The sequence below is a fragment of the Falco rusticolus genome, chromosome 7, assembly GCF_015220075.1.
Source record: "Falco rusticolus isolate bFalRus1 chromosome 7, bFalRus1.pri, whole genome shotgun sequence".
Classification (NCBI taxonomy): Eukaryota; Metazoa; Chordata; class Aves; order Falconiformes; family Falconidae; genus Falco; species Falco rusticolus.
The window spans coordinates 19,649,614-19,663,236 of NC_051193.1; the positions used below are offsets into that span (position 1 = coordinate 19,649,614).

The 13,623-nt window shown below is 38.1% G+C and overlaps 1 protein-coding gene across 1 annotated transcript in view; it reads right to left on the bottom strand.

Moving 5' to 3' along the window:
* Window positions 1–13,623, bottom strand: part of THSD4 (thrombospondin type 1 domain containing 4) — a 319,739-nt gene that overhangs the window by 122,660 nt on the left and 183,456 nt on the right. The window lies entirely within an intron of this gene.

Consider the following 13,623-nt stretch of genomic DNA (forward strand, 5'->3'; position numbering starts at 1 on the left):
GTGAGGAGAAGTTAGTACGCCTAAAAATAAAACTACTAAACTTTCTGATCTCTTCTGAGTAAATTATTACAATTGTTTACCTTTATTTGAACTCTAAGCATAATTTTACTCAGTTATTAACCACTTTTATGTGGTTAGAAACCAATTCCTACATTAAAAATACAGCATCATGACATTAGTTGTCACTCCTAGTGTTTCTCTCTCTCATCAGACAATTAGAAGCGGTGGTTGTTCAGAAAGAAAAGGCAGGATGCGACCCAGCCTCTGCTGACTTGGTCTTACCAGAGACAACCCCCAAAAGCCACAGTATGCCAGCTGGATGCATTAGGTATTTTCTTATCATTGCTTATCATTTTGCTTTGCTTTAGCTTTGTTAACTTCCTGAACCACAATAAAAGAGCTGAAGAAATATCTGGTTTTTATGTTGATCATTCTTAACTATTGGTTTATTTGATAATACATTGCTCTTCCCAGTGCCATCATACCACCAATAACTGAGCATCTCAATGAATGTAAAACATTACATGCATTTGGAGTATGCTCTATCAGGGAGCCCGAGGATAACACTGAACAGTTAATCTTGAAATACTACACAATCGCCCCAGTACCTGAAAACTACAAAACGATGAGATGCAGCCGCAGAGCAATGATGTTGTAATCACCTCATGTCACGAGCAGGGTATGCGCATGCTATCCTTAATGGTGTGGGGCTACTGGGTCCCTATCACTTCTCCTCTTCCAGTTTCTCCACAGTACCAAGAAAATCTGTCTTCTGAGGTTCTCATCATCAAAATACATAAGCAAATACTCAACAAAATTGTCTTTAGTTCAATAGATCGGCTCAAACAACATAATTGTACCATTTCAGCAAAGAATTTTCCATTTAATGAGGAAATATGAAAAGTCATTTATATAGTTATTCTGTGTCCTTATGCTGTTCTAGAGGATATTGGCTCATAGGTAACATCAAAACAGTTGGTGCCCCTGGCTAGAATACTTCACTATCACCTGCTCATTCGAGCACTAAATAAATCTCAGTTTTCAAGTACTTACAAGCAAGAGTCCAGCACGTGTTTCAAATGCTCTTATCCACGTACAGATGTTAATATACCCTCCACACACTGACTGTTATCGAACGTGGTTTTGCTGTCTCTGCAGCAGTTTACTAGAAACTCGTTTCAACAGTATACTGAAATTACTACACTAAGAGAAAGGAGAGATCTTTCCTTAGAGGCAGTAATTTATGGTAAATCTATTAACTGTTTGGGATTAAAATGCAGCATTTCCACATGTTTTTACCATTGCTTCTATAATTTAATCTTCCCAGAAACAAGGAGGCAATCTTGTATTAAAATACCAAGCTTTCTACTGCTATGATATCCTTTACCTGTGATGACTTATGTATTCGTTGTTTATCTCTTTCAAAAAAGAACTCTAAGAAACCTTTTAAATTTTCAATGAAAGAAGTGGTCTATTTTAACAACAAAAGGATTTTTCCTGTAAGTCAAAAATGTTAAAGGATTTATTCCCACCACCATGACATTTGGGGAAGAAACCTCATGAAAAATGGAAACAAACATTATGCTGCAGTCAAAAAGCAGTTATGGTTGGAAGGATTAATTTATTGACTCCTAATTCACCTCACTCTCCTGTGTCTGCCAAATAGGTGGGAGTGGAAATTTGTCAAAAACTTCTGTCTCTTGATAAAACCTTCCTCACAACCCACGGGCTGGGAAAATAATACCTGTAACCCATGAAGAAACAGATCAACAGCTTCAGGCAATGACATACACAGGCAAACCTTTAATTTAATACTCTCACATGCTCCACTTTCATGTATCTCATTTAGAAGGGGTCTTTAAAGAGAAGCAATGTAGCTGCTGTCAGTGATATAATTGCTGTGCTGGTGCCTTTGGGTTCTTAAACAGACCAGCGGATGATGTTTGATCCCTACTGCTGTCCTTTTTGCAGCAATGAATAGTTAAGTGATATGGAAGGAAAAATGAAGAAAGCTACAGATCAAGTAAGGACAGAGATATGTCACACATACCAGTCCCCTTCTATCCACTGCCTTTCAGCCATGCAGTGAAAATATGCTTTGTGTTCCTGATCACTGCATAATTCCCTCCAACTCTTGACTCACACGCTCTGAGCCACAGCTCAGTGAGTGCTGCTAGTAATCCATCTATAACAGTATACCTGCAGGAGAGCTTGTAGCAAAATTACACTCTTGACTTTAACAGCAGGGCATTTAACAAGTTTAAGTTACTTAGCATAGCCTCTTTTTGTGTGCCTGGTCTCATTTCCAGACTGGTCCTGGTGGCAGGAGGCTGGGTAATTCTATTAATCAACCAGTTTCCTTAAAATGTATATATAATCTGCATGCAGAATATAACAGCGCTGTACACAAAATGAAAGATAATCTCAGATGTGGGGTGGGGGTGGGGGTGTTTAAGAACTGATATTACTTAAAGGCAACCACCAGGAGTTTACAAGAATTTCCATGCTTTTAATTAAAGATTTTATGAGTCTTGGAGCACATTCCTGTGCCCTATTATACATCAGAGCACTTTAAAAAAATAAAAAAATAAAAAATCAGAACCTTACAACATTACCATAAAGAGATAGGAAAACCAAAGAAGACTTCTTTAGAAGAAAGACCTATTTACACAATGACTGTTACGATTTAATAACAATTACAGGAACTTATTTTACTTACTAGATTTTATTCCACCCTTTTCTGTTGTTTGAGAATACCTTTCAATACATCTACTGTAAACTACCTGCCTGCTAAATTCATTGCTTCATTTATACACTCAGCGTGTTTTGAACAAATTGCAATAGTCTAAGAAATTTAAGATAAACACACTGTGCCAGAAGAAAAAGCATTTTACATTACAGTGATAAAAATACATTCATTAGCATTCAATTTTAAGTGAATTATTGCTTCAAAAAGCTAAGGTGAAAAAAGTAAATCAAGAGAACTGATACTGATAATAAAATACAATAAAGAAAGTATTTTGTTAACTGTTAGTTTCTAGGTAAAATAGTATTTCCAGGTGTAAAATTCATGGTAAATTCTTTAAAATAAATGTCTAACTAATAAGTAATCCAACAAGTTTCTAGGAGAGCCTTCCAGAAAATGGTCTATAAGCCACGTCTAAGAAACAAATTAGCTCATCCATCACACGTAACCATTTATTTGGTAATGACTTAATGAATTTAGCTTAACTATGGTAGGACTGAGCGTGATGCTGTAATCACTGTGGGAATTACTGTAGCCCTCAATCTGTCTTTTGGATGTTTATAGCATGGAACAAGAAGCTCAGCATAGCCTGAACCAGAGCCCAAAGTCAAAAGGCTTTGGATCTAGGCCTATGATCTCAGAGCTATTAAGGAGGTATCCTTACAGCCTTCTGCCAGTACACACCACTCTGCTAATATTTCAGTCCTCTCTTCTACACAATAATAGGCAAGGACACACAGTATAGGAAGAACTGAAAGCCCTACAGAAATCTTCAGAAAAAAAATTGAAGAATATTTACCTTACCTAATCACAAATGGTGAAAGAATAAATTTTAAGTAATTTTGCTAGAATGTGATTAACTTTAAACTGAGCATCCTACTACACTAAGTTTACATCAAAGTTTTCAAGCATTTAAAATACTAATACTGCAGTTGAGACAGACAATAAAGCTAGGAAGAGTGAGGGAAGAATGCCAGAGGTCAAATAAACCTGTTCTGTAGTACTTACAGCAAGAGCAATACAGAGCATATTCTTATAATTTGGCCACGTCTGTGGATATTTACTTGACAGGATTATTTTTCAGCTATGGTATGTCTCACTTTCAGATGTTCTACTGGTGATGTCAGCAATTACTGCCATATGTAAATTACCATCTGTTTTTTCTAACTCAGAATCAGCTAATTTCAAAGTAAATCCAAATAACTTTCTTCTATGTATGCTAAATAAATAAATGGTTCAAATCCCTCCTTAGTTACCAGTCCACAAAGGCTCTCAAACATTCTCATGCTTCATAAACAGAAGGGTTAAGGGTGATGTTTTATGGGAAAATACAGTCAAGGTGACATACCTATTTCTCAGGAGGATCAACGGAAGTGCTATTAACCTTGGCTTGAAGATGGGAATGCTCAGGTACAGAGATGAGAGATTATTTTTGTCAGTATGTCAGTGGGAGAAATTATGTTTCTTATATGCTGGTCCCATGAAAGTCAGAGATAGAAATGCTTGTTTTATTGGGTCATCTCATGTGGTCCCTCGACGATAACTAAGAAGTTGTACCAGTAATTAGCCTGGTGACTGAGCAGACATAGGTTAACTAGTTCACTTCCTGGCCATGCAGAGTTTCTTTGAGACAGTGCTATGATACAAAACCATTAAGGTGCTGGAAAGGCTGATTTGTCAAGCATATCTAAGAGTTGTTTTTACTGACAACTGTTTTAAGCTTCTGAATGGTATTTTACCTCTGCAGCTTAGGAATTTCAAAGTAATAGCTGTGTAAACCCACTCTCCTACCTCACAGGACTATTAGAAGGAAAAGAAAATTGAGGACAAAAAAATCCACAGATACAACAATAATTAAGGCCACACCAATAAGGCTGGTAATGTTAAGCCAAATGCAATAAATGAGGATCATTAACAGCCATGTGTTGTAGGCATTGCCATGCTTATTCTCCACACCGTCCTTCCACAGGAGTGTACCACAATGTCACTACCCTACCCTGGTGTGACCTGGTCTCCCCACGCCTCTTCGCAAGTACACACCATTTGCCACCCATGCATCAGGTTTGACCGTTTAACACTTGAAGATTCCACTGAGTAAAGTCAGGAATTTTACTCCAACCACTCAGAAAAAAGAGGGTTTTATCTCGACAAGAAAAAAAGTCTAGTCAAAAAGTCTCTAAAGGGCCATGACCTCAAGTTGTTTGGGTCATCCCGTCCCTGTCCCGTCCCATTCCCCTCCCCCCCCCCCCTTGCTTAAGCAGGCTATAACCGAGAGCAGCAAAGGAAAGTTCCATTCATACTGTACCACATGGAAATAAGTCACCATGCTGGGATGAGCTGTACTCCCCAGCTAACCTAGAAACCAACTGGGCAGGCTTGAAAGAATTCTACACAGGACTACACATGCCCTGAAGATGTTTTTTAAAATGCTTTATTAAGGTTTTTCTTCCACACCCCAGCAGAGTGCAGAATTAATTCTATACATATATATGAACACCAGCAATGTTTAGAAGCAAAATCACAACTTCAAAGCTTATAATAAGGATCATAGGTTTAACAAGGCAGGAAGGATTATAATTAGGAACGGGAGAAATGGTTCAGGTCTAATAGAAACTCTCCTTAGTCTCTTCTGAAACCAAAACAATTATCTATTTTCAGGCATGAACTAAATCAGTGTACCTACAAAGACAGTGTTAAAAGTATTCATTTGCATGTAATTTATTAGTGTATTTTCTTTTGGCCAGAAAGAGAACCTTGTCGCTGACTGCAAAGTGCGTATAGTTTGGATTCATGTCTGAATGAAATCTTCTAAAGTTTGTCATTAATTCCTTAGCCAGTGTTTCAGTTAAATATGCTTTGGACCTGTTAAAGTGTTTCTAAGTTTCCTGCAGTGGGTTGCATTTGTGTAGTGGGGATTGTGACACCTGAACCTGTTCAGAACTGAATGATCTTTTAAAATGCTGACAAGTTCACCTTGTTTCTCTGGTTTCTGTGGACAGGTTACATACTGCAGAGCGGACAGCCCCTACAAAAGCAGAAGTGAACGGGAGCTCATGACAGTAGGGTCCTCTGCGTTCAGGTGTGGTTGTTCCTGGTGTTGCAGCTTGGGACACTTTGTAAAACTGTTGCAAGTAGCAGCCCATAAGCCACCCATCAGAACCAGCAGACTTTGCAGCACACAAAGATTCAGATTCAAAGTTGCTCAGACTCCCTTTATGCATTTTGACAGTTGGAACTGCATGTTTTCACCCTCTTTATGCCCAAATTCCACATCTGTGATGAAGTGAGCACAACATTTATAACAAAAAATATATATTAAAACAACCTTTGAGGACATTGTTTAATATCTTCTACACTTCATGTTAACTGTATTATGAATAAAGCTGAACAGCTTATATAGTATTCAGCTATTCTTAAAGTTAACTAGGATCTATATACTTAAATAAAAATTTTGCTTCTATAAATGACTTTATTTACTACATTAATTGTAGAAAAACATCCTGCTATCTGAACAAATACTATTCAAGAACTGAAAATATTTAGGTTTAAATCTTACAAACCCATTCCTATTCACTTAAATCTGGAAAGTTCCGTGTTAAGTCATATATTGTGTATTTTTTAGTAAGATTATGACTACTTGCCACATTAAAATACAGATCAAATAAACATTTAAGTTACATGTGAACTTATTTTCTCTTGTCCACACATTTTGTCAGCTAGACTGAATTTTTTTTTTTTAATGCTAATAGAAAACTCTAAAACAAAACTTAAAATTGTACAATTTTATTTTGCTTTTTTGCTGAGGCCAGGCCGGTGATTTTAGTACATTTGCATAGCTTCATTGACATCTTGACTGATTCAGGTACTACTGATGGTACTGATTCATGGCCAACGTGTACAAGATTAAAGAAGCTACTACAGTGGGAGGAGAATTCAACTTAAACAACCACAATCTCAAGGAAGGTGAAATTATCTTCTCAAAATACTGGTATCTATCAAGAATACTGAGAAAACAATACTTAAAAGGCTACCTGCTTGTCAATGAGTGAAGAATATGCTTCAGAAGACATGAAAATATGGAGACAGGCTGTTCCTCAGGAAGACTCTCTAGCTGCTCAAAGATTTCTCAAGCCCAATGTATCTAGTCAAACCAAGAATTTTCACGCTAGAGATGAATCCAAACCACCAGGTTAGAAGAAGTGGGAAGGAGGAAATGTTAAGTCCTGTTTTGAAATTAGGAGTTCGGGCCTCATACATTCTGCACAGTATCACACAGATGCTGAGGTGCTGGAGCATGTCCAAAGAAGGGCAATGAAGCTGCTGAAGAGTCTACAGAACAAGTCTGATGAGAAGCAGCTGATGGAACTGGGGTTGTTTAGCCTGGAGAAAAGGAGGCTCAGGAGAGACCTTATTGCTCTCCACAACTACCTGAATGGAGATCATAGCACATTGGGTGCTGGTCTCTTCTCCCAAGAAACGAATGACAGGGCAAGAGGAAACGGCCTCAAGTTATACCAGGGGAGGTCTAGATTGGGTATTAGGAAAAAATTCTTCACTGAAATAGTTGTCAAGCATTGGAACAGGCTGCCCAGGGAGATGGCTGAGTCACTGTCCCTGGAGGTATTTAAAAGACATGCAGATGTGGTACTTGAGGACGTGGTTTAGTGGTGGAATTGGCAGTGCTATGTTAATGGTTGGACCTGATGATCTTAAAGGTCTTTTCCAACCTAAACGATTCTATGATTCTATGTTTACTCTGCTTCATCTTCTAATTCCTCATTACACAGGTTTCTGATCTGATGCCAACTTAGCCTTAGCTCTTTCTCGGTCACAGAAGACAGCAGTATGGTCTGTTGATGAGGACAACTGCTCCTAGACACCCCAGAGAGAAGGAAGGTGAACGATGATCCTCTAGCAAGACTGATCCTGAAAGGAGGTACCAGCTAGAGCTTCCAGCTTTGGATGAAGAGAGTCATGCTCATTTCCTAAGAAGCACACAACACCCCCTTTGGTCTTGGCCACTGCAAATGTGGTGTAAGTTGCAAAGCTATACAACCTTATTTCCCTCCTGAATGGAAAAGTGATGCAATGCAGTTTCACTGACTTCATGCCAAGTCATTCCTTAACAACAAATGAAAAGCAGAACATAATTATACACACATTAGAACAAGTGTTAGGGGTTCCTTTAAGAACCGTAAGGGTAAAAACATAACAGTTGGATTTTTGTAATTTTCTATTTCTTGAACGCTCAAAGTTCTGCAGAATTAAATACAGAGGCAGCAAGCTGGCAAGAAAAGCAGCTTCCCATTGACTTTATAATCTATCACAACCCGACACTTTTATGAGCTGAACTTTTAAACATACATACCTGTAAGTCAATTAAAATATTCAAAGAAGTAAGCAGAACAGTTCAAAGAAGCACAAAACGACAATACCGGTTCCTTTTATAAACGGCTTCTCACTTATTTTCCCTGCCTTCAATTCATTGTCTGTCCACCACAGGAACAATCTTAACTGAGTAATTTCCTACAGAAATAACATTTATGTAGCCCAGGTTCTGCAGCTGGAGCCAGGGAAATGCACAGAATTATCAGGTGGTCTCTTACAACACAAGACAAAGAATTACTATATTAATAATAGTAGACACAGTATGTATTTTATTATATAATTTTTGAAATTAGCCATATGAACATAATGAAGGAGAGAGTTTCTCACTACCTGCTAAAACCTATAACCTAAGATCCACTGATAAAGGAGCAGACTATTTTTCATATTATGTCCGCTGTATTAGCTGAAAAACTAAGAACGGTACAGTTTAAAGTACTTGGCATATGGATCACAGTGCTAAAACATTCCACATTGCACTTTTACTGCAGAAATTCATTTCCAGGTAAGAACACTGCATTGCTTTTATTTTACTTGCTAACGAGGATAATTGGCAGGCAACACTGCTGCTGCTGCTCTAGATTTGTTCTTTATATGGATCTCTGAAGACCATATGTGCATACAGTGGTGACAGAAATATTTTCCATATGAGCCACCACACATTTTAAGGTCCCTCAGTCTGTAAAAGGTGAGTCCATCTATCCATTTTCTGTGCTCAGTAACAATCAACCAGGAAGTTAAAAACTTCAGTGACAACTAGAGGGCAATGATTAGCTTCCAGTTGCTCTGATCATCAATCCATTTAAATTCCCTAAGCCTCTGCTGAAAACTTTTCCCTGCTTTAATTAGATCAAAGGCAGCACAAGATTTCATTAAAAGACATTTTCTTGAATCCAAACCATTCCAGCTTCTCTTTTTAAAACACCCTGGAAGGAAAATACAGTTTATATCTAGACATGTGAGCTACAGAGAGTGTCAACCACACACTGCTGGACAAGGTGTTTTTTCCAGTTCACTTCCACTTCCTTTTACCAGGGAAAGTAATAGCTCTGGACTTTATTAGGCTACTATAAACCTATGACAGGGCTAACAAAAGACAAAGCTCTAAAGCAGAATCACTGTTTTCAGACTTACTTAAGGAAGGCATATTATGGAACAAAACTATCTGATGATTCCTTTGAAATGCATAACTATACATCACATTTCACTTAGAGTGAGGGAGAATGAGTATCAAATGTGGTTTTTGCTAGTAACATCATTAGATGGAATATTCCGTATCTAATAGTACTATGCTTGATGAATTATGTCCTAAATGACAAATGAGTAGGTGAAATTTTCTGCTCTGGTATGAAATAAAAACTTGATGAAAAACTGTTCCGATGAGAACAAAAATCTGCAGCATTGCTCTTTGTAAATCAAGTAGCAACTTTTTAGAGCTTAGCAAGGGCTGCTCTATTCCATTACTTAAGATTTCTCATATTAAGAATGCATGAAGTCCCTCTTCAATTATATGACAGACATTTTTTAAAAATAAAGTCCTCTCTGTCTTGCCACATACTAAATGTTACATATCTTTGCACAAAAATAATGTTATTAAATGGAACCTGGAGTTTTTACATGTTCCCATCCCCAAAATATCTCTTTTGTAAATCTCTTTTTCAATTATGCAGATTTTTTGTAGAAAACCTGAACAGAACACTACCATCTACTGCTGCAGAGTATCGCATTTCTCTGTATGTTAGTAAAGAAAAGTTCACAAATTAATCATCTCTCACAGAAAGCACACTGTGTATCAAATCAAAAGAAGCTCACTTTCAAACTACTCTCCCTTAGTACCTATAGGCTTTTGAAAAAACTCCACAACAAAACAAACACCAAGATCACCCCAAAAGCAACAAACAAAAAACCCCAAACCAAAACAAATCCCAAAACCTAAACCAAAACAATAGCTTTTTACACATGAAGCAAACAATGCAATTCTAAAATGGCTAGCACCATAAAAATCACTTACAATCTGTCTTAAGAGATAGGAAGAAAATACAACTCTGACAAGACAATTTTTGACAAGACATTATACTTTGCTTACCTCACCCCCAGGTCTTGCTAGCACTGCTGTTTGAAAGCAGAGCAACGTTAGTATCAGGTAGCTGACAAACATTATTACCCAAAGTTAGAGCTACCCTGGAGGAGAAAACCCTCTGCCAAGTACTAACAGCTAGCAGATGCACTTGTGTCTCAGTATCACAGCCCTCAGTTCTTCTAGGTACGACTCCTTCTCCCTCTCCCCCTTTCTATCGCACTCACTGTACGACCAGGAGCTTTGCTTTCAGCCACTGCGCTGAAGACAACTGGTAAGTTGATCTCTTCATGTAATGACTTCTCCCTGCTGGGGGAGGGGGCTCAGCCAGCAATGAGCTGGGGGGCTGTAGTTAGTATAAAGCGAAGAAGGGGAGGGACAGAAATGGTCACTGCCAAGTTATGCATCTGCTGTGATTCATGGAACAAGCTAAACGGTAACCTTTAATGCACGAGGAGGTTTGGCAATGCGTTATTGACTTAGGCAGGCATGATTGGAGAAACAGGCTAAAGCAGCTTGCAAAAGATGCCTGTTGATGGTTAGACGGCATGTGCTACTTAAAGGTACAGCACCTCCTTTTATTGAAGAAGTTCAGAATAAATAAATCATAAATTAAAATCTAAGCAGGAAGCAGCTTAAGGTTTTACAGACAGTCCTACCCCAGTGCAATCCTGCCACCTGAATGGCCGGATCCTCCCAGGGACTCGCTCAGAATCTGCTAGCTCTCACTCCTGGCCCGCAGGCAATCCAAGTGTCCATGTGCTCTCAACTGCTTCCTGAAATGGAACCCCCATCCTATAGGATAATTCTGAAGTAGGATATGGATGTAATCTCTCTTTTTCATATTATAGATGAATAAAATAAATTTTGAGCTGTAACAGTCCAGCCCATCAAAAAAACCAGCTTTGACTAAGCAAGCAGAAGTGCAAGCCTTTGAAAATAAAATATTTTCTTTTAGGAGATGAGTTAAGACCCATTTTCAAGTAAAGAATAAAGCAGTACTGAAAGCTTGATACAAAGCTGAATTACTACATCTCACAAGCAGACCACTGGAGTGTTTGTCCCAAAAATGAGTAAATTTGCAAAGAGAGCTATAAAAGTTAGAGGGCTTCCCTTTAATTGAGTATGTCCAATTGTAATCACCATGCAACAGACATTTTCTTATGGTAAACTAAGCAACATAAAAATAGACTATAAAAGGAGTTTTGAACCCAAATGATCTATCACATTCAACAACAGAACAACTGTTTTATAACTTATACAGGATGCTCCAGTCCTGTATTCCCTTTCTGTTCCTTTCTCAATTTACTTTTTCATGTCTTCTAATTTTACTGTTGCTTTTTAAAGTATTTTATCATAGGTATGTAAGACACGATGTCTTTCTTAAAGTTCCAATTCCTAAAGTCAAGAAATTACACTATATTCTCATGTCATATACATGCATTTTTCTTATCCTTATGATTACAGGGGAAATCTCTAAAACTATGACCCAAGAATAACCCGGTCTCATATGTCAGACAGCAAACCACAGGTACTCAGAATACAGGTACTTTAGAATATCTCAAGATTTTAGGAGGTGGGAAGTAAAAGTTTTGGTGAAATTGAGAAGCATACCATTACTAGGTATCAGATTTCTTTTTGTAATTTGGTAAGCTTTGTGTACGCAGCTGAGTATGTCAGACCCCTCACCCTATTTTCAAACTAACTTTACCAACCATTCTTTTCCTTTGCTGTGACAGCTGAAAGATATGAATCTTTTCCCTCTTTCAATATTCAAACAAATCATAGCAACAGTATTTTTATGTATTAGAGAGCTTTCAGAATAGTAATTAAATACAGTCAAAATCCTAAACCAGTATAGAAAATTAAAGTCCAAATTTTTCTGTATTTGAATTTGCATATCTGGTTCTCCAGCATAGTAAAACCTGACCTATATTAAGTAGACATCATTGTCACTGCGCCTCTTTCCTCTCAAGCCCTTCCTTTTATAGACTCCTACTACTGTCCACACAGAGTACTCTCTTCCACCTAATCAGACTCACAATGCTGCGTCCCTTCCACATCTGTAGAAAAACCTGTCTTTTTTAGCCTCCCAAATCAGCAGACCACCTTTCACTTTTTTTAGTCCCTTGCCTTTACACAGCCTTGCAGCACCGTGGTTCTGGCAGCATTACTGCCAATACCTGCCAGCACTGCGTTGAGTGAGGGCATGCCAAGTAGGAAGCAAATGCCACGTAGGCCATGCAGGACTAGGGGTCTCAATGGCATGAGAGTCCCCTTCAGCTGACTCCCCTCGAGGAAACAGTTACAAGTTTAGGAAGATTTAAAAAGCCAGAGTGAGAGTTTCAGTATGGAGCTCATGAGCAGCTCTTCTGAATGATGTGAATGATCACGGGCAGCTGGCTACTGCATTGTAAGAATGGTGACTGACAGCCAAACCTGCAGTTTTTGCAAACTTTACACTATAACCTTAATGGTACTTGCTGACAAAAATCATCCAGAACACTGTACTACTATGTTGATCTCACAATACAACACCTCCCTTCAAGACCTAAATGAAAGAAGCATTTTCCCTCTTTTTAAGGCAAGCTAAAGGTTTGCAGATTATACCATTGTGCTGACAGCTAAATGTAGAGCTGCCATTACAGGTACTTTGTACACTGGCTGCCTCTGGCAAAGTGTCCGGACTAAAAATGTAAAGCCAAATAAACTTAAGGAAATTTTCCATCAAAACCTTGTCAGGAAGCCAACCTGTCCTTCCATATTTTTTTAAAGTATCTAGATGTACCACAAAAGGGAAAAAAGGATAGTGAGCAAACTGCCAACTAAACCAGAGTTCAAAACACTTCCAACTTGAGAGCTCCAACTATGTTCCTTAAAACTACAGCTGCAGTGCTTGAAATAGTTTAAAAAGAATACCCCATTTCAGACCTTGCAGTGTGTAACAAAAATTCCAGTGATGAAAGTTGTGTCATGTAGATTGACTACCGTTTCCATAAAATGAGGATTTATTTTTTTCTGCAGTTCTTCACAAAGTGAACTGATTTTTGTGACTATAAAGCATAGGCACAAAATTGCCAGTCCTGTCTCTGTAAATGGTAGGTAGAAAAGCAAAATTAAAAAGGTAGAAGTAACTGTGATTTTCGTCTTCTCTATGCTGATCATTTCAGAAAGCAGTATATCCTCTATAAATAATAAAAAACCTTATCAAAGTCTAACTGCATATTATTAGGATGAGTTTCTCAGCACAGAAAACTACTACATTCCCATTTAATAAGTCATATAACTAATTCTTTACATACGCATTTGATTTTTCCTCTACAAAAACATACAGGCAGAATTCCCTGAAACCTAGAAGCTGGTGTTCTGTTCCCCATATTCAGGTAAGAGATCTGCCCGTACCTGCTGCTACACT